The sequence below is a fragment of the Platalea leucorodia genome, assembly GCF_965183815.1.
Source record: "Platalea leucorodia genome assembly, chromosome: 4".
NCBI lineage: Eukaryota > Metazoa > Chordata > Aves > Pelecaniformes > Threskiornithidae > Platalea > Platalea leucorodia.
The window spans coordinates 123613513-123633647 of record NC_138826.1 but is presented as its reverse complement, the minus strand read 5'-3'; the positions used below and the strand labels follow the sequence as shown (position 1 = coordinate 123633647).

General features: G+C 45.4%; 1 protein-coding gene across 1 annotated transcript in view; it reads right to left on the bottom strand.

Moving 5' to 3' along the window:
* Nucleotides 1-18464, bottom strand: part of PRKCQ (protein kinase C theta) — a 66294-nt gene extending 47830 nt beyond the window's left edge. Inside the window, exon 1 of the mRNA XM_082309694.1 lies at nucleotides 18231-18464. The gene's annotated coding sequence lies outside the window, so the exon portion shown is untranslated. The remainder of the gene's footprint in view (nucleotides 1-18230) is intronic.
* Nucleotides 18465-20135: the final 1671 nt, after the last annotated feature.

The window sequence follows — 20135 nt, the reverse complement described above, 5'->3', positions numbered from 1 at the left end:
CAGAAAGAGAGAAAAAAATCCCGTGACTCATGCCTACTGTGTATCCCTAGGAATGCACACATCATAGGTCACCAGAAGCTATCAGACCTCCTCTGAAGACTGTCCAAGGACCTCTGCATGTGGCATTGCCCTCAACTGGGAAAACATCAGCACTTTTACAATTTTACAGAGGCTAGTGGGAAAGGCAAAGCACCACCTGGGGCTGGTTGCGGGAAATTATACTGTTCTCCTCTGGATGAGGGCAGCACCTCTCTGAAGGGTGTTTCAGAAACACATTAGCCAAGTGCCTGATGAACTTGCTCTGGAAAGCCTCTTGCATTTAGATACTCAAGCACAGATAGCTCTGTAAGGAGGGACATTTATGGCACTGCATACTAGTACAGTGAATGGTTTATGAGTGGTCCATGGCACAAAAAGGCTAAAATTTCTGCCTGGACTGACAGAAGCAGAGAAATCTGATCAAATTAAGTAGAAACAAATTTCTTTAACAGGAAGAAATATATGCATATATATTCCCCCCTCTGTTTTCATGTAATTATTTAGCCATTTCCTTTGTTTCAAAAAATAAGAAGCCTACTTTTTCTAAAGACAAAAGGAAAAACAAATCAAAGGGTCTCTGGCAGCAGAAGGGCAATCCAAGTAGTTGCATGTTCTGTCTGCGCAATGTAGCATCAGTGTGGAAAGCTAACGAGCCAAAGACTAAGGGCAACAGTCAAAACATCTGCATCATGCCTCTTTGTGTGAATGGAGACGTATTCTCTCTGCCTCTACCATACTCAACTAATACTTCTGGTGACTGCTGAGCAAGAGATTATGTATCCTCTTCCAAATCCCCAGTTCCCACACCCTTGGCTTTAAGAACTTATTGTTCCATGGACGGGAGCAAGAGGAAGTGCAGGGAGGGCTGTAAGCACTCCCTTACCAGGACTTTCAAAACTCACTTTTAAAAACTCAAGAGTGCTAGCCAGAATTACTGGTCAACATGCTGGGCATCTAAAGTACTAAAAAAAAAAAATTAGGGCTAAAAGTTTGAGCCTGGCATTCATCACATTTCAATGAAAACCATGTAGTTACAACATAGTTAAAACTGTGGAAGCATCTTGTCCCACTAAATACTCACATCACTGCTCCAAAAATCACTGGTTGGATGTGCTACAAGATACCTGTTCAGATCTGTTCCCTAAACAGTGACATTTAAAACTTTTGTTAGTCTTAAATGCTGGACACCCCCTCCCTCCCCTCTAGTGCAATACTTCATTTTGGCTCTGTGCAATCAAGTACTTCATGAACAGGTTTCCCAGAGAGGTTGTGGAGTCTCCATCCTTGGGGATATTCAAAAGCTGTCTGGACATGGTCCTGGGCAACTAGCTCCAGGTGGACCTGCTTGAGCAGAAGAGTTGGACAAGATGACCTCCAGAGGTCCCTTCCAAGATCAACCAGCCTGTGATTCTATGAAAACATGAGTGGGACAGATCTCACGTAATCCTAGATGTCAACAGCATCTGCATCTCCATGTGGAGCAGTTACCTGGGCTCCTGAGAGAGGAACAGAGAGAAACTGGAACCCTCAGATCATGAGCTGGACCCATTTTAGACCCTTCCGTTAGCATGTGATGAACTCTTTTCTTCTCCTTTGAGAGCAAAGGGGAATACCTGGGGATGATCTGTTCACACAGAGAACCTCCACTGTAGAGATCTGGTTTTGATCAGATTCCTCAAGCCATTAAATTTCAAAAAATCCCCTGCATTGTATCAGATCTAAAAGACTTATGCAGAGACTTCACATAAACCAGTCTATCGCATGAGATGTTGGGCAGCAACCAGCAAACAGGCAAGAATTTTCTACCCAGCTGCAAAGCACATAGGTTTGGCACACCTAGTGTTAGCACTAACAAATCAACAGCTGCCCATATAAGCCTCACAAAGGCTGGCTAAAAGCTAGCTAAAATCAGAGTTTACCGTTGTACCAGCCTCGTGTGAGCACTCTGCCCTGGGGTGAATTTCTTCACCCTGTCCAATAAATCAGACAGATAACTGGTTTCCTGCTTCTCTCTCACTGTCTTTCCTGAAACCACCTTGGCTTTGGCCCAAACATCTGTTTTCCAGGTCATATCTCCAGCGTTTGCCACTACAGGACTGCTACTTGGCTCACATCCACAGTCGTAAACAATTAAGGAACTACACAACTCAGCTCCAGCAACGGCTCACTGTAATAGCAGCAGTTTAATTTAACACTAGAAGCAGCTGCAATGGATTTGGAGAGTGTCTGCTTAATTTCCCAGTGGAAAGGATACTATAAGGTATCTGAAAACTAAGGATGGAATGTATCTTTCTAAAAAGGGCCATCTGCAACCTCTCCTCCAATAAAACACTGAACAGTGTAATTGGGGTTCAGCAATACTGCACCCTGCTTCGCTGGCACAGGGGAACTTTGCCCACTCTGGAGAGTAATGCAACATATGGAAATCATTCCCAGATGACATTAGGAAGTAATAAACTCCTTAATATCCTTAATCAAATGTGGTTAAGCAAAGAGGAAGAAATGAGCTCCTACTCTTAGTCAGCGGAAGAACGGCGTTGAGGACAGATGCCTTTAGTGGGATTTACGCTTTTGTGTTTCACTGAATGAGAATGGATGCATGCATGATGCCGTAAAGATGGCAATTTATTGAATGAGGGCCAACTGAGAGGGAAGGGAAAGTATTTCTGGTTTTGAGATGCTGCTTTCCTAATGTCATCAAACTTACATTTTTCTAGAGGTCAGAGGGAATATTTCCAGCTCTCTCCCCTTTTTGAGGCAAAACCATGCATGCAAAATGAGTTCATAATCTGAGGATCAACGTCACTAAGAGCAAAAGGAACCAGGATTTATAGCTGAAGGGTACGAACTTTCCTTCACCCCCTTGAAAGGCATCTCCCAGGCAAAAAGGCAGGTCCTGACCCTGCAAAGATGTTTATATAGCTGGTGGAGACCTGCACATGAGCATAACTCAACACACCTCAGGGTCTTCCTGCAGATTTCAAGAGCAACACTGAGCACCAACAGTGATGGCTGGAGTCCCTGTCGCTGCCCCCTGACTCTTCATGTCCCACAGACCACACAGTAGTGAACAGGGATCTAAATAACTCACTTGAGTGACTTTTATTTTGGGTGTCCGTATCACCTGTTATTTCAATGGAGATCAAACCAGTCTGCTCATAAAGGAGGAAGTTCAGAACCCCTCTGGGTGCCACCCAACATTTCTCACACTTGCCTTTTTCAAGAATGTGGATCAGAGGAGGAGGAGGAAATGGAGGGGAATGTGCATAGCCATTTGATTTTCCCTCTCTCCATAGTCAGCCACCCCATCTGCAGCATCTCGCAAAGGCGGTGGGGGGAGAGAGCAAGGAAAGGCAGGATGAGCAGTCTCTGATAGGATTGGTACAGTACCAGACTCCATGCAACTAAAGAGCCTCCCAAGACTTCATGGAACGACTTGATTTCAAAACATAGGTGACGCTCTCCACGCAAACCCTTCCCCATCGCTTGCAGACGCAGAGGACCCAGGCAAAATATTTCTTCTGCCATGTGGAAATGAGGCTTTCAGACTTTTCTGGGGCCAATGGCAGGCACAGGAATGGACATTTCTCTTTAAAAGTCTCTGGGACATCTCGCGATGCTGTGTTTAGAGCAAGTTGCTTGTATCAGTAACAGGACCTGGTCTCCTATATATAGCCTACAAACACGGCTGTTTGGACTCTGCTGAGTTCACGTGGTTTCTTCCTGTTGCATTTGTTGTGCACAAGGCAAGAACGGAGCCTCAGGTCTATTTTCAGATCTTATACATGATTTAGCTACAGTGGAGTTAATGCAGGTGAACAAATTTACGGCTGTGAAAGGGTTGGTATTAGTCCCACTGGGGGAATTGCAGAAAATTGCGTCTGGGAATGCCAGTGGTCACTGCATGCATCTGCAGACTCTAGGACGGAATCTACAACCATTCTAGCAGATACATGTATAGCTCGGTCTTAAAAACAGGGAATTTGTGCTCTGCTATCCTTAGGTCTCCGCATAACAATTGCTTTAACCTGACCTGAATATAGGCTATGTCTAAAGACATGGTTCAACTTTCCACCCCATCTCACACTGCAGGTTCCCAACCTCTTCCAGCACAGCCTTGTGTCTGTGTAGGGTATGGAATCAGGGAACAGATTTCTCTAAAAGCAACCCTTCTTTTCTTTACTTGACAAGTGACTTTGCAGCTGCCTCCATTCCCTGATTCAACTGACCCAGCACAGACGTGGGGGCCTGCACTAAGCAGGAATGATGACATGGGTGATGGTATGCAGCAACTGCATTTTGGTTGGGATAAAGGCTGAGAAATCGTGGTCTTGCTGTCGGTGAAGAGATTAAGGGTGGATTCACATGAATATACGCAGACAACTGCAGCGCACATATGAGTTATCACCTCAGGTCCCATCATACACAGTAAAGAGATATAAGTACTTGTAGGGGTGCATCACCCCATCCTAAAGAAGACGTTTAAAATATGTTAAGCCAATCCTATCCTGGAATTGCTATTTCCCCGCTGTGATTATATCTATCCCAAAGACGCCCAAAATTGGGTAAGTCCTACTAATGATGTTCTGATGTCCAATGAAAAGGACACAGGTTATAGGGTTTGATCTGGGAGCAGATGCATTCATGTCTAACAGTTACAGTAACTTGAAAAGACAGTGAAATACAGCTGGGTGGGGACCCCGCACGTCCTGCTTGTCCAGGGCCATCTGCTCTGAAAGTCACTCTAGAAATGGAAAGAGGGTCAAGTGCCCAGGGACATTCCTTGACACTTCTTAATTTGCTCATATAGAAGGAGCCAACATCTCCCATCAAAAGGAGAATCTTTCAGATAGGCCTTTTGTTTTCCAGCTGACAATGTGAATTTATCTTCCTCTGGAGAGGCAAGGTTTTTCAAGCTAAAACCCTTGTTATTTCTGCAAACTGGAAAGAGAAGTAGAGCAGACCCACCAAATCTCTATTGCGAATAAACCCCTCCAAGTCCTGTCCCTGAAGCTAGGTCATAACCCTTTTTTGCCTCACATTTAATGAACATTTGTCATGTGTGGTCCTGAACCAAAGCATACTTGCACCCTCACCTGTCCCACCTGAAACATGCACAACTATTCAGTTTACTCTCCTTTGTAAATCTTTTCTTTTTTGGTGCATTTTTTTTGCCTTTGGGTTCAGATTATTAAACGTAACTTGTTCAATTTTCTTTCTTATTTTCCTAGAGACCTTCTGGTTAATTTAATTTCCTGTATCACTCCATTTCTGCAACACTTGGGCTACACAAACTCAAAAGAAATGTTTTCAAAATGATTATCCCCATTCTATTTATTTATAAGTTTTAATACTGACTTCTCTTTTCAGGTTTTAGTTGCCTTCTAACACAGGTCAAACTTGAAGAAACAGCACCCAGTTTTTCAAACACTGCGCAGAAATTGTTTTCAAAGAGCTTTTCAATGTAACGAGGGAAATAAAAATATCTTGAGCTGACATGTAGCTACAATGTCTCCTTTCCTTTGGTCTCTTGTTCGTTAGCCCAGCAGTTCCTGTATTTCTGTAAGATTTTGGCACTGGTTCACAGACTTTTTGTTGGTGTTTTTTTTTTTTTTTTTTTTTGGTTTGGTGGGTTTTTTAAAATGACACAGGGGGAGTCTGCCTCAAATACTTCACCATCTTGCATCAGGATGGTCGTTAATGCACTGAACTTCCTGCCAGTGCCAGCGTCCGCACCTATTTTTTACTCTCTTTCCCTTAAAAAAAAGTCCCAAGGATGGGGGCAGGACCATAATGGGACATATCAACATCCTTCCTTCTGCAGGCAGAGTTTCATGCCTACGATTAACTTTGTTCAGCAGTAGAGGTATTTCATGTCTTTATTTAATCTGGAAATCTGCTAAAGGTATTTGGACCCAGAATCATGGAAATGCTGGGCTGGAAAAGAGCGTTTTTCTCACACCTCTGCCTCCTGGCAGACTATGTCTGCATCATCCTTGATGTATCTGTCTAGCCATCTGTCAGGAATGAAGTTTCTTGTGTGCTTGGTGTTACAACATACTCCTCAAAAATGTGGACAAATTTGTCACAGAGGAACCTCAGATTGTAACTGGACTCCACATTGGACATCCACACCTTACTTCTGTGTGACACAGAGGACTTTGGAGATGTATTTTAGGAAACCAATTTTGATCTAGGATTGTCCTGTGTTTCTCCAGAGCTTGCCCTATTATTTAAGGAGAATTAGTGTTTTCTCCTCACTCCTTTCCAGCACTGTACATTTCCTATTAGGCATAGCAGATAGGAACTGCAAAAAGATGCCTGACTGCCAGATAACTTCATTTTAGGCACACCAACAGCACAAGCCCAGCTCTGGTCCACAGCCCTCAGCTGCCTTCACCTTCCCCTGCAGTCCTCCCAGTAAGTTTGCAGGAATCCCTACCCCCCGTAAGCACCTGGCCCAGCTCACACTTTACAATGAACGCCACCATGAATGTTTCAGGTAATCCAGCCTTCTTCACACCCTTGCAGTTTCATGTTTGTTCTTAAACTCCTTAAAAGCAGAAATACTTCTTTTGCACAGCAGAAGCTGGCAGACCTGCATCTTCTGCCTTCGTTCTCTCTTCCATCAGTTTTTGCTTCCATGGCTTCACCAAAATGACCCTCAATTAGGTTTTTTTTGTTTCTATCAATCTCAGGGCTCCCTTCTGCAGATGCCACACCTGTGCCCTCTGTTGTCAACACCATTGCAACACCAACCTCTATGTCTTTCCCGTTCCCAATGCCTCTGGACTCCAGCCACCTCCTTAAATAAACTCTGACATATCATTCCCTCTTCCTCAGTCAGACCAGAGCTCAATTTAAAATGATACTTCTATTTAAATAAGGAAGCTCTGGCCCCAGCCAGGCTGAAAGCCCTCTTCCCACTTGTAGTCTGGTGTCTTATTCTCAACATCAGAGCCTCAGGTGGGTTCCTGAGAGACCATCCATGTCTGTCTCTTCATAGTTTTCCACCCCACTTATCATTTAGCTCACACCAATTTTCTGAAAGGCCATTTGTCCACCAGTTTCTTTCTGTGCTTCTGCCCTTAGTTATCTCCCTGACTGGGTGGATATAGGACATAGGACATAGGACACACAGTGGGTGGAAGAATGTAATACAAAACACAGTCAAAATTCATTTTAGCCCAAAGAATCAGGTTTTTTTGTTTGGTTTTGCTTTCAGTTTGTTTTTGTTTTTTCATATCACCTCCTGGCTGCTTAAGCAAACCTTCATGGATTCATCTTCACACTGTATGAAGAGCTAAGCTGTGACTGTGCAGACAATATCTGCCTCCCTCCTCCCCAAAACTCACAGTTTTCCTACTAACTAGCCCTGGCTCATACTGTTTCCTGGGCTCAGGAGGTAGCACAGAGCCTTGCACAAAGCAAATTAATGTTCAGTCCATCCTACATTAGCTATCTCAGTATTAGTGTGGCTCACAATCCCCAGGAGCCACCTCAGCATCACTCTCTTAGCTCAGCTAAGCAATGCAGAGCACAAGGAAGACATGCTGTCCCTCCTGCACACACCACTGGCCAGAGAAAAGCTCAGTTACACACTCAGATATCCAGGTGCAATAGTACAGGTAGTCCCGGTGCACTCACAAAATCCCAAAGAGGTACTAGCTCAAAAGCTGTGTCACCTCTGTACGATGGTATGAGTTACAGCCATAGCAGCATTTGCAAAGATGCAACAGGTGATTGTTCATTTTAGACAAATGAGGTCCCTTTTACTATGATCAGAAAAATGGTTGACCAAAGAAATCAAGGCAGTACTTTACTCTAGAGATGAAAAAGGTTATAACCAGTTACCACCCCTTCCTCACCACTCCCAAAAGGAAGAAAGTCCCTTTTTCTGAGGTGATAGCATAGCTGTTGTCTAACATAGAACTGCAGAGCCAGAGGGGCTGTCCAAGTGGACATGAAGAGGCATACTGGTGGCTATTAGGACTTCATTCCCTGAAAGGACTGAATTCAGAGGCTCACATCAGTACCGTGGTCCAAAGCTCATTCAGTTAACACCACATCCTCCTTGTCTACCATGCCACTGCCCTCTGCTTACTCCTCATCCACCGTCAGAGCCTCTCTCTGTGTGATTAGCAAGAGAGGTCCATGAACATATGGGGCTGTAGCTGGTGAGGCTTCTGCTACCGGGGTCCTCTGCCCAGAAGAGATCACAGTCCCCAGAAACCACCCTATGGCAACTTCTCCCACAGAGATATGGGTCCATCTATTGATCCTGACACACTGGAGGTCCCCTTTCCCTCCCCTCTTTCCCCAAACAAACCAATATACAGCTGGGATTCCTGACACCTAACTTTAGAAATTCCCTCTACTACCTACGCTGTATACATCTGCATATGGACTATTAACCCCAGGGTCCCTTCATAAACGACAGAAAGAAAGAGACCTGCTGGGTTTTCAATTTCCATTATCTCCATGTAGCTGACTAAAATGGGTCAAATGCCTGGTGACCTCAAATGCCTCTTTCTCCCCACAGCCGCCAGAGACCAGGCGGCTAGTTCAGGTGGAGATGTCTGTCTGGCATTTAGGCTTCTGAGACAAGAGGGGATGGCTCCCAGCTGTGGTGTCTCACCTGCCAGCAGTTAAGCAAATTCAGAGGTCAGCTTATGCATCTTTGTCTGCATTGAGACCCAAATGAACTAACACATGTATTGCAGAGCTGAGGACACAATGATGGCTTTGCCTAAGTGCAACAGACTCTGCACCAAAACTCACGGAAGCCCTTATTTAACTTTCTATGGGGTTTGAATCTGGTCTATAAATAAGGCAGAAGGACAATGTTAATAACTGTGAACTGGAAAAACTGACATAAGCTGTATAACTGAATTTTCTAATTATGAGATTTGGTAAAAGCCCCGTCCTTTCCAATTTCACTACAAAATACATTAGAGAGAACCACCTTGCTTTGACAAGAGGGGACAGGGAGACACAAAGCTGTTTTCAAGAGACCTTCTCTATCTAATTTGCTCAAATGTTTTAATAACAACATCTGTAGTTGTCCTGACAAACACCCTCCCCTTGTACAAGGGGAAGGAGGGGACAGGGGAGCTGAAAACGGAAGCCGGAGGATGCATGTTCTTTACTATTTCACCAAGGTTATAAATCAAAACATAAATAGCAAGTGTTACTGCAAGGGTGGGAGGGGAAAACCTGGGTAAATTCAGCTCTCAACATGTGCACAGTCCTTCAAGACAAATAACGGTGACTCCCACATCAGCATTTGTCTCTCTGGTTTCCGTGGATAAGTAGGGTACGACCTTGCCTAAATCCCATTCACAAGCCAGAACAAATCTCTATAAGCCTCAGCTGCTCTTTCTGTTCTCAACCTATCAGGCCCCAAATGCCTCCTCTTTCACTCAGACTGATTCTTCCCCCACCGCAGCTATTCCTGACTTGTACTGCTGATTTACATCAGAAGAGAAGCAGGCTCACCAGCACATAGAAACTCCACAGCAAAATCAAATGACCACATCAAAAACCTCCTCAGAAGAAAAGGCTTGAATCCAAGTGAAAAACTAATCATATGCAAGTTTAGTTTTGAAACAAAATAGAAGTTAAGTTTCTGCTCCCTATGCACTTGCAGAAGTCCGGAGTGAGGTTCATGGGGATTTACGGTGCTAGATGACCCCAAAGCTTGGCCTCTTCATTAATGTGACAGCCATCCTGTTGCTGGCTGTGTAGTCCCTGAGCATCCCTGTAGATTGTTATCTGCTATTTACAAAATCACGGGGTCATTAAAAGGCCAAGCTGAATTAGTACTTCACTTGTGCCAAGGCAAAGCTGCAACAAGGCTGCACATCTCAGGAAAGTTACACCAGCCTTACATGTGTGTGTTTGCAGATAATCCTGCTGCCACTAGCATTTCTCTCTCCTTTTTTTTTTAATTAAAAAATAAAAATTAAGGCCACATACCTGGGCAGTTTATTTAGCTTACTGGTTAAATTTGGCCTCTCAGACAAAGACATTGAGCTCACAGTGAGGCTACTGCTGCTGCATGTTTGGGCCCAAGCACAGAACTGGGTCCAAAGTGTTGAGTTATGCATCAATGAGGAAAAGAAAGGGACAAAGCATACACCTACCAAACCCAAGGGAACCTGTCAGTCCGAAGTTATGAGTACATTTGTTAGAGGGGTTCTTTTCCCACAAAACACCAGAATAACTTCACAAAACGATGAGTCAGCCAAAGCCCTACAGCCAGTCTGCTTTGAGAACACATCCTCTTTCACCGTTGATCCCTGCATCCCTGAGATGAGCTACATTAAATCTACGCTCTCAGCAAATGCGTGCATTTATAGTGGTGTGACAGCCGTTCTGCTTATTGGGATGGACTGGGTTTACTTGCTTTTCCAGAAAACGTGGTGCAATGGCATATGAAGGGAGAATTGCATTTCCTGGCCTGGTGGGGGGTGAGTGCTCTGCAATGAAATATCCAGGAATCTGTGTTTGACTTAGAGCTATTGTTTGGGTTATAAGTTGTCTGCTGTACCATTACTGGATCTTTCAAATGCTTCATACTTATCAAGGTAAGAAACAGAGGAGTCCAGAGGAGTCTATGCCCTCATAGGTGACTTTTTAAGGCTGTGATTTAGTCCACAACACTTGGCCCAGACATAGCAGTGAGGAGCAGGTCCATGCTGGTGACCAAGGAGAGCCATTTCCTCTCACCTTCTCTGCTGAGGTCCAAAACTTGCTATATGCAGCACGCAAGGACAATTCATTAGGTTCATTGCTCTTTTCTGGCTACATCCCTTCCTGAGGGCAAGGGTATATCTCCTTTCTGTCCTGTGACTGGCACATATGCTATAAGTGATTCTAGGTCATGAAGGTCCTACTAAACCCAAAGTAGGCATTTTGATCTTGTGAACTGAAATCAATACTGTTGGGGTCAGCAGTGCATGGACACACATGTCCCACATCAAGTGGACCAAGATACCTTCTCTGGTCCCAAGAGCAAAAGGACATCCGTCCCTTACGTATATCTCCCTTCTTTGAAAGATCCTCATCCATCCTGCCTACAGGGAACAGTCCCTATCATACGCCATTGCTCAAAGTGTGCCTGCCAGGGTGCAGTTCAACCAGCAGCCTGCCACAACTGGACGTTGGACTGTGCTGACACTTAAATGGTCTTGCTGACTGTAGCACAGTGCTCAGCCCTGTTATTTTATTAGCATAGCCAGTAACTCCGGACACACAGTAAAGAACAAGATACACTTGCTTTCAGAAGCACATCCAGTGGCTCACACCAGCTATCAGGTGGAGCTATGCGTCCTGCCCAGCAGGAAAGAGTGGGCAGCAGGTCCCAATCCTTTGCTTAACACCAAAGATGTGCCAGCAAGGAAAAGAAATATCACTGCGGGAACGTGACCAGGCATCGTTGCTTTAATTTGGACTGGGACTTGTTTTGGGCTACATAAGATGAACATTTGGGTTCACTAAGTTGACCTGGATCTCTTGAGACCTCACCTTCCACCCTGAAAGTAAACAGTGGCTCCCTATTGCCCATAAGGTGGAAGTTTGAGGAAAAGGCACGCTTGCATTATTGCAGAGTCTGAGGGACTCTGCTCTGGTTCTGGGGCTACATGGCCTTCTTTCCATAAAGAAGCAACAAACAGAAAGTTCTTATGCCTTGGATATAACCTAACAGGAGGTAATTAGCTCAGTCTGTCCCAGGCACATTTTCCGGAGGTGTCTCTTTCTTTCTTACAAGGAGCGAGGAATAAGGATGCTCTTGTCTTAGCTGTTCTGGCGAGGTGTGTAAGCATGAATCCTCATGCCCAGGAATGAGGCTAATGAAGCCAAGGAAAGAGCCAAAACTTCAAGAAAACTGAAGAGCACTTTCTTACAATGTGCTAGACCTAAATGCAGGTGAATCTCTAGCTTAAACCTTTACCCTTCTGCAGTAGAGAGGAAGCTAGCCGCCCCCAGCCCCACACCCACCTCTCACCATATACCTATCTATCTTTTACTCACCTCATTGTAACCAGTGCCGCCTTCTTAGATTGTCTGTCTACACAGGGTTTTTCCTGCCCCAGATTGCTGTCAAAAGTCTGAGGTCTACCCTACCTTCTCTACTCAGTGATCCACTTCTGCAGGCATGCTCACATCTTCTCCCATATTACCCCCAGCACCTGGAATGACCTTTTCAAACCAGTTTCAAAGGTCATTTTCCTATCTTTTTAAATGATAAAGCCCTCCATGAGCAGCAGGTGGTAAGCTGGTGTTTTCTGTTGCCATAGAAAATTCTGTCAAACATACTTGATACAGAACCACTTTTTCAACTAAAAAAAAGATAAATATTTTCTGGAGAAAAGTTGGGTTTTTTGCTCTAGAAAACTGAGGTGCAAAGTCTGAAATGTTTTGATTCAGTCAACCTATCATAATGCCTCATGGAAACTATAGATAAGGTTCCCCCATATCCTCATTTTTTCTGTCAACCTGGTTTATCCACAGGCCCACATCTTCCATTAACGCTATTGTCATGGACACTGGGGATGGAGCCAACACCTTTCTGCACCACATAAAGAGGTCACAGTGCATCTTAGAAGCTCCAGGAAATCAACTGAACGGAGAAGCATGTACCATCTCTAACTAAATTCCTATGACACAAAATAACAGCATTCAGAATCAAAACATTTTTGTTGTGGATGAAAATATTTCCACTAAAGAATTAAAAAAAAAAGATAATTTTCTGTGTCTTGGAAAGTAAATCACCTTTATTTCTCTTGTCCTCTAAACACAACAGAATCTGTAACCCTGAAGCTTCCAGCTTAGACCCTGCTCCTCTAACACCTTACCTGATCACTATGCCCATGAAGAGCTATGATCTTGCAACACACAAGGTTGCAAGAATTCCTCCTTCCTTCCATCTCTTTCTTTCACCATTTCAACTTCCATATGTACAATGCTTTTGCTACCTTTGCTATAACTCATTCCTATGTACATTGTAAACTCCTTAGGATCAACTTTTTTCATGCGTTCATGCGCTATCTCATCCTCAGCTCCTGGTCAGGGCAGTCGTAATTACGGAAACAGTGATTCTACTGTCATGTTCGCTGATAATTATAATGTGCTAAGTACAGAAAGGTTTTTATTGCCACCTTTGAATTCCTTTACATATCATGGAAGATGTTCCAACCATCTCCTATAGGCATCTCTCTTTGGTGTCACATCAAATTCTTTCCTTTACCTGTTCATGGTCTGGCAACCCTGGATGAAAGCTGTCTGAATTTTTCATCACTGTAGGTGCCTTGTCTATGCTAGGAGATGATTTCAATGCAGCAATACTTTGGTAAGCTCATACATATTTCTCATGAAAAAAAAAGACACTTCTTATAATTGCTTTTTCTGTTTTTCTAGTTGGTAATCAGTGGGGTTAAGATGCAGGGCTTTTTTCTTTTTCTAAACTTGAGTATTCAGCAGGCATTACTGATGAGATGATACAAATAAAAAAAATTATGCAATGAAAGATACAGTTTCTCCATAAAGAGTTTCTTCTGCCCCTGGAGAAGTGGCGTCATCTCCTGATGGAAGGGCAAGGGTGCCCTGGGCTTGGGCGACAGAATGATCTTTTCTGTACTGTTTTGTTTGAAGTCTACACACAGCCCCAGTAACACTGCTCAGTGAAGTTCATAGCTTGGTTTGTGGATATCCTGAGGTTTTCAGTATTGTTCTGCTTACTGAGATGCCTCTTTTTGTCTGCAAGCACCTCTCAGGCAGTTCAGAGCTACTTTCACCATAATCTTTATGCAAAGCGTGCAGGTTTTACCCTTGTTTTATAGCCAGGTCCAGACTGACATGCAGGTCAGGTCCTTGACAGCTTAGTGACAGAGTGTCAGTCGGACACTTGCCGGTTAAAACACTTGATCATGCAGGAAAAGCATTGCAGAGGACACAGCACAAAGTGCTCACGTGATGAGCTGTACCCACCAGCCCTTCTCTCCCCATTGACCTGGCAGGGTGAGGATGCCCTAATCTGGTCTCAGCATTAAGACTCCCTTCACTTCCCTGATGAAACGGCAACTTCAGTAGACGTTAACAGAAGTCGCAGGAGCAACAGAATCAGACTGAGTACGATACAGAGATGGCCACAAGATTCATAATGTCCCTGTTCTCACTCGTTTATCAACTGGGAATTTTTTTGTCTTTTAGGGTTGGTATTTCCTATGTATATTCTCTGACTATATGGCTGTATCTCCTGGAGATAAGTGGGACATTGGTACTTGACAACGATAAAGAAAAGGGGTTACACTTCTTTTGAATGAATGCGAAGCAAATTAGAAGACATAATAATTGAAGCAGCTGATTACTGAGAAGCAAGCCAGCCCAAAACAGGTTGAATGCGATGTGGAAATGACCATTCACAAAAAACAGAAAAATGTTATATAGAGCTTATCATCTGTTAATCTTAGGGATCTTTATGACTCAGATAAATATCAAGAAATTCACTTTAGAGATAACTGAACCCTACATCCGCATCACACACATGGCACCGGGGTGAGAGAGACAAGGTACAGCTATGTGAAAGCTGCACCATTTTCTTTTCATCCCGCCCTGGGTACATCCTATACAACCGTACACTTCTTCCATGCAGCATTTCTGCTCAAAAGGAGCAAACACAGGAAAGGATTCTTACACATGGGTGGAACTAAAAATATCCTAAAATGGGATGGCACCATTCTGCCCCAGCAAGCTGCTCCAAAGCAATGGTGTTGCTACAAGGTACGATACAAACCAGAGGAATTATCTGTTGCTAAAACAGCTGTGCGTAATTTGAAAAGCAATGCGGGTTCATTCCACACACATCATCAAAGTTAATAAACGTTATCTTTACTGCTGGATGTCATCTGGTTGGTGGTGACAAATTAAAAATCTCCAACAAGCCTGATAAATCACAAAATTAACACAAACAAGCAAGGGTACAAAAAGCACTTTGCAATTGGCTACAGAGAAGGGTTTGCAGTTTACGCTGCCTTTGCCAATGTTTTCCTTCCAGCCAGGCCTACAACCAGGAGTCAGATGCTCTGGTTAGGATGCAAGTGCAGGCAAACAGACACCACTACCACGGAATGGAAACAAACTGTCATGGTGAGCTTGCAGGCTAACACAGACTGCCTTCTGGTGTCAATCACAAACATGATCTGGTGAACATTTCTATGTGAGAACAGGCAGATAGCAAGTGAGTAACCCTATGTGCATGCACACTAAGCTGTAGATACCTGTGATTACAGGATCAAGGCTCCGGTTAGTCCCATAGACAATTTCACACATACAGGTTTTGGATGTTCATACTACTGTATTGACTTTCTCTTCCTTTTCTATTTTGATAATCACTTTTTTGAAGCTTAGGCAAACAACAACATTCTGCTTACACAAATCCTGGCTTCAGCAAAATGGGAAACAACAGCAGAATTTGCAGTGAAGTGTTTTAACATAAACATATACGTAAAAAGCCAAGCGCAGCTCCTATAGAGCAGTCCTCCTGACAAAGCCCTGGTAGGTGGTTAGTACTTCACCTCCTTCCTGGGCTGCTGCAGAGCTCTTTGCAATTAAGCCCAGACAATAAGAGAAAAAACCAAAAAGTTGCCATCAGAAGTTATATTCACCATATCCCCTTCTTCAGAACAAAGTGGGAGGATATACAGAGACTAACCTGGAAAAAATCCCAAGGAGGAAAAACAAAAACTTGTCATGCTGGGAAGCTAAGGTGCTGGGGCTTTCCTTCCCTCCATCCCTCCTTCCTCATCTCCCCCTCTAAGCCCTTCCTTTGAGACCCTCCACCTCTGACATGATGGTGAGGCACACACTGCATCCGTGAGAAGCTCTGAGAGTCAACTGAGTGATTTTCTTTGAAAGGAAACACATTTGAGGCAGAAAAAAAAAATAGTTAGCTCCACCCTGGCAGTGTAATAACCCTCTGCTCATAGCTCTCCTTGGTGTGAAAAAAAATGAAAAGTTTTACCCAGTGTAGCAGTGCGATTACAAAAACAGCCCGGACACAGGGGGGCTGCTGAGATGCAGGATGGAGGTTCAGGAGGGGGATCTGAATCTTTGATAGGGCTTTGAAAAAAATCCCAAAGGACGTGTAGAAATGAGGAGAATGTCTAACTAAACTCTGCATTGCCTATGCCAGTGCAACTGTGGCATCATCTCAAAGCAGGGAGTCTTTCAAGTCGGACACCTCTGCACAGGCTGAGCATTACTTGCTTCATTCATCCTGTGTCCTCATAGGGGCTGGCCAAAAAGTCACGCGAGGAAAATGAGGGGTTCAGCGTGGCTCAGGGAGCTTTGGCAAGTGAAGGCTGGTGGACGTCAAAGTCTTGTGTCCAGCCTAGACACCAAAAAAGAGAGAGAGGCAACAACCCAGAGCCCACAGTGGGATGCAGATCCAACTCTGATGTCAGGTGTTCAGCCAACGGCAGCTTGGCAGGTCTGTGAGCTCCAGGAAAGCAGCTGTCTTAGGAGGCCATCTGATACCTTCAGCTGAATGCAGCCCTGCTCCACCGCAACCAGGTGGGACAGGATCCTCCTTGGAGCAGGTGCTCCTTGCTGGACCCTCAACTCAGCTCCTAAAGCACATTCCCTAGAAACTCAAAAATGCCTGGTGGCCCCAATTGGGATGTGGAGTCCTATCTTCAATCAAAAAGAAGGATAAAAAACGAAATATAAAAACCACAGGTCCAGGACCTCAAGGATTTGGCTTTTCAAAAACACAAAAGTCAGACCATTGCCCTATTCACCGCAAATAGTTCTGCTTCTCCCTCCCCCCGCCTTTTTTTTTTTAATAGTAAGTTCAGTGAAACTTTATCTCTTCCTGCCCTAGTAACCCTACTAAATAATCTGCTATTAGCATGACTCAATTGAGTGGCTTTCAGCTGCTGAAGTCATTTTCTTTGCTACTGTTGTTTCATTGGTGGAAATTAAAAAAAGAGCCCGTAAAAAGCTTTCTGCCCCTGCAAAGTATCACACTACCAGAGATTAGAGAAAAGTACAGCCGAGAAGTTAGTTGTGTTGTAGTTACAATTAAAAAGGATCCAATTACACCCAAGAGTTTAACTTCATTAGCATTTAACGTGCATGCAGGGAACATAAGCCAGGTCTCAAGACCGAGCAGCCAGGCTGGGTTTTCGAGTCCCCTCCTTCAAAAGGAAATGCAGCTCACAACACTACGCAGTGGAGGAGGGATGGAGACAGTTCATTTCTCTTTACCGCTCAAATCTGCTTTCAAACTTATCACAGCACTAGTTTGTAGAATATTACAAACTGGATCCGAAAATGATATACCCCGCTACTGAGACACAATATCGCCTCTAAAACTAGATTTCTATCTGGCTGTCTTATTACATACTGCTGTAACCAAGAAACACCTACAAAACATCACAGAACCTAGCAGGGGAAAGTATTTTCCCTCTATATTTTCCCCCGTTTGTTTACTGTATTGAATAACACTTTGGTTATAGTTGGTTTTCATTGTTTTTCTCATTTTCCCCTCTTCTTTGTATTGCATGAAGGCACATGGGAGAAAACACTTTTTAAAGGCAGGAAAATGTGATTATGAAACCACAAACACTCGCCAAAGACATCAGGTATAGAACCTGAAAGTAATTTGAACTATTTAAGAAGAAGATGAAAAAAAAAAAAAAAAAAGGAACTCTAACTCTTGGGCTAAATATCAAGTTGACAGCTTTAAAATCCCGTAACAGAACAAGAACTGATAGCTGAAGCAGAGCGTCCTGAGCAGCGCCCCAGGTTAAAATGAAATGCCAACAGCACCAAATAGTGCCCCAAAACTTTTTTGTTGCTGCTCCTCTGGCCACAGCTTCTCCCTCCTGCCCTGCGCACGGTTTGCGCCCACCGCCCTGCCCTGCGCCCCGCCTGCGCCCGGGGGTCTCACCGCTCCCCACCGGCCCCCGGCACATCCCCACCAGCCCCAGGCACATCCCCACTAGCCCCCGGAGCATCCCCACTAGCCCCAGGCACATCCCCACCAGCCCCCGGAGCATCCCCACTCGCCCCTGGCACATCGCCGGTAGCCCCCGGCACATCCCCATCAGCCCCCGGCGCATCTCCCCGCGCAGCCCCCGCCGCCCTTCGCTCCGCACCGCTCCGCGCCGCTCCGCGGGCACTACCTGCTGCCCGCACTGCAGCTTGGCTCAGCTCGGCTCGGATTAGCCCGGTTCAGCTCAGTTCAGCTCGGCTCAGCTCGCTTCGGCGCAGCCTGCTTCAGTTCAGCTCAACCTCGGCTCAGTGTAGCCTGGTTCAGTTCGGCTCGGCGCAGCCTGGTTTAACTCGGCGCGGCTCAGCTCGGCTTGAGCCCAGTTCAGCCCGGCTCTGCTGGGCTCCGCCCAGTACAGCCCGGCTCGGCTCAGCCCGGCTCGGCTCCGCGCAGCGCTGCCCGCCGCAGCCGCCCCCGCCCGCCGCCACCGCCGGGGCTGCCCTCGCCGCCTCTTCCTCCTCCTCCTCCTCCTCCTCGGCACCACCCCGCTCCGCGCCCCGCCGCGTCCCCCTCCCCTCCCCCGGGCCCCCCGGCCTCCTCCTGTGTTTGCCCCAAAAAAGGGCCCGATCCCCGGGTGCTTGGTGCTGGCTGGGAGGCGAGCATCGCGTCCAGCCCTGCAAGAGACCTCGCTGTGGGGCTGCGTGCACAGAACCCCCTTTTGCAGACAGGGGAACCATGGCTGCAAAGAAAATCTCGCCGAAAAGAATGAAATAATTAGGACAACCTGACTTTTTTCAGGCTGCAGAGCCTTGTCGTGGGTAGCAGGGGAGGTTTGCTGAGGGGTGCAGAGGGGAAGTCAACAGGGAAGTCTTTCCTCGTTCATCCGTCCCATCGTATTACGTTCTTGGCCATGGGTGCTTGAAACACCTCTCCTCCAGGCAGGCCCAACCTTGGACTAGGTTGTTGTATGAAAGAAGGCCATAGCGGTACCTGTTTGGTGCACCCCTTTCAGAGACTGAGGGTGTCAGAGGTGGGTTTTCCCTCAGACCTGCTCAGCTCCACCAGTCCTGTGGCTTCCTCCTCTGCTGTAAGATTAGGTGTGATGCTGGGGGTTGTGGACAGGTGGATCTGGAGGAGGAAACTGGCCCGGGAACCTAAGAGAGGAGCAACAAGAAGGAAAGGAAACCCCAGAAATCTAGGGGACAAAGGGGTTTGGAGAAGACCCTGCAGAATCCCCACATCCTGCAGGAGCACCCCAGCCCTGTGACACTAGTGGGCTTTGTGGCTGTTAACAGTCAAACAAATAGGATTTATAGCTATAGCAAGGAGACCTACAGATGTCCTTCACACCCCTGACATACCCACAGAAGACATGAGGCCATGTTCAGGTACCTTCTGTGGGTCCTAACGCTCTGGTGAAGAATCTCAAATGGTGTTTCCCTAAAAGGCCAACGCACCATTAGAGGTGCAGAACATGCCACCTGCCGGACCTGTAAAGGAGATGTTTTGTCTGAGATCACCCAAATGAGGTGTTTACACATTTTAGGACCTGTAAGTGTACACTTTGAAAAGGCTGGGAGGGTTCTTTGAATACTGTTGTGATTATTTTTCCCTTGCTGCTGATTCCTAAAATGTAAAGTATGCCTTAAAATGAAGAAAGGGGATGCAAGGCAAGGGAAGGCAAAGGGAAAGGCTGCTGGGCTTTTGGAAATCAGAGGAAATTAATTGCTTTTAAAGAGTAGTTCTCTCCTATTTTCTGGAACAAGTTGAGCTGAGTATAATACATATTCCTGTTACCAGCAGGAGAGAAAAAGACATTTCATGAGCCAGATGATTTTTCATTTTAATTGCTCACACCCCATTAACTTACATATCCATCCTTCCTGTCTGCATCAGAGTGCATTATATCGGGTGGGGTGTGATGTTGATACTGCAAGCATGCAGGAGAGGTTCTTTCACCCCAAGTGAAGGTGAGCTACAGATAATTAAAATCCCATGTAGTCCCATCCCAAGCTTAAGTTTTCAGCTCCACTGGTTGCTAATGCTGTTGCTACAACTTGCACAGGAATGTGATGGTTGGAGGGCCATTGTATCTGCC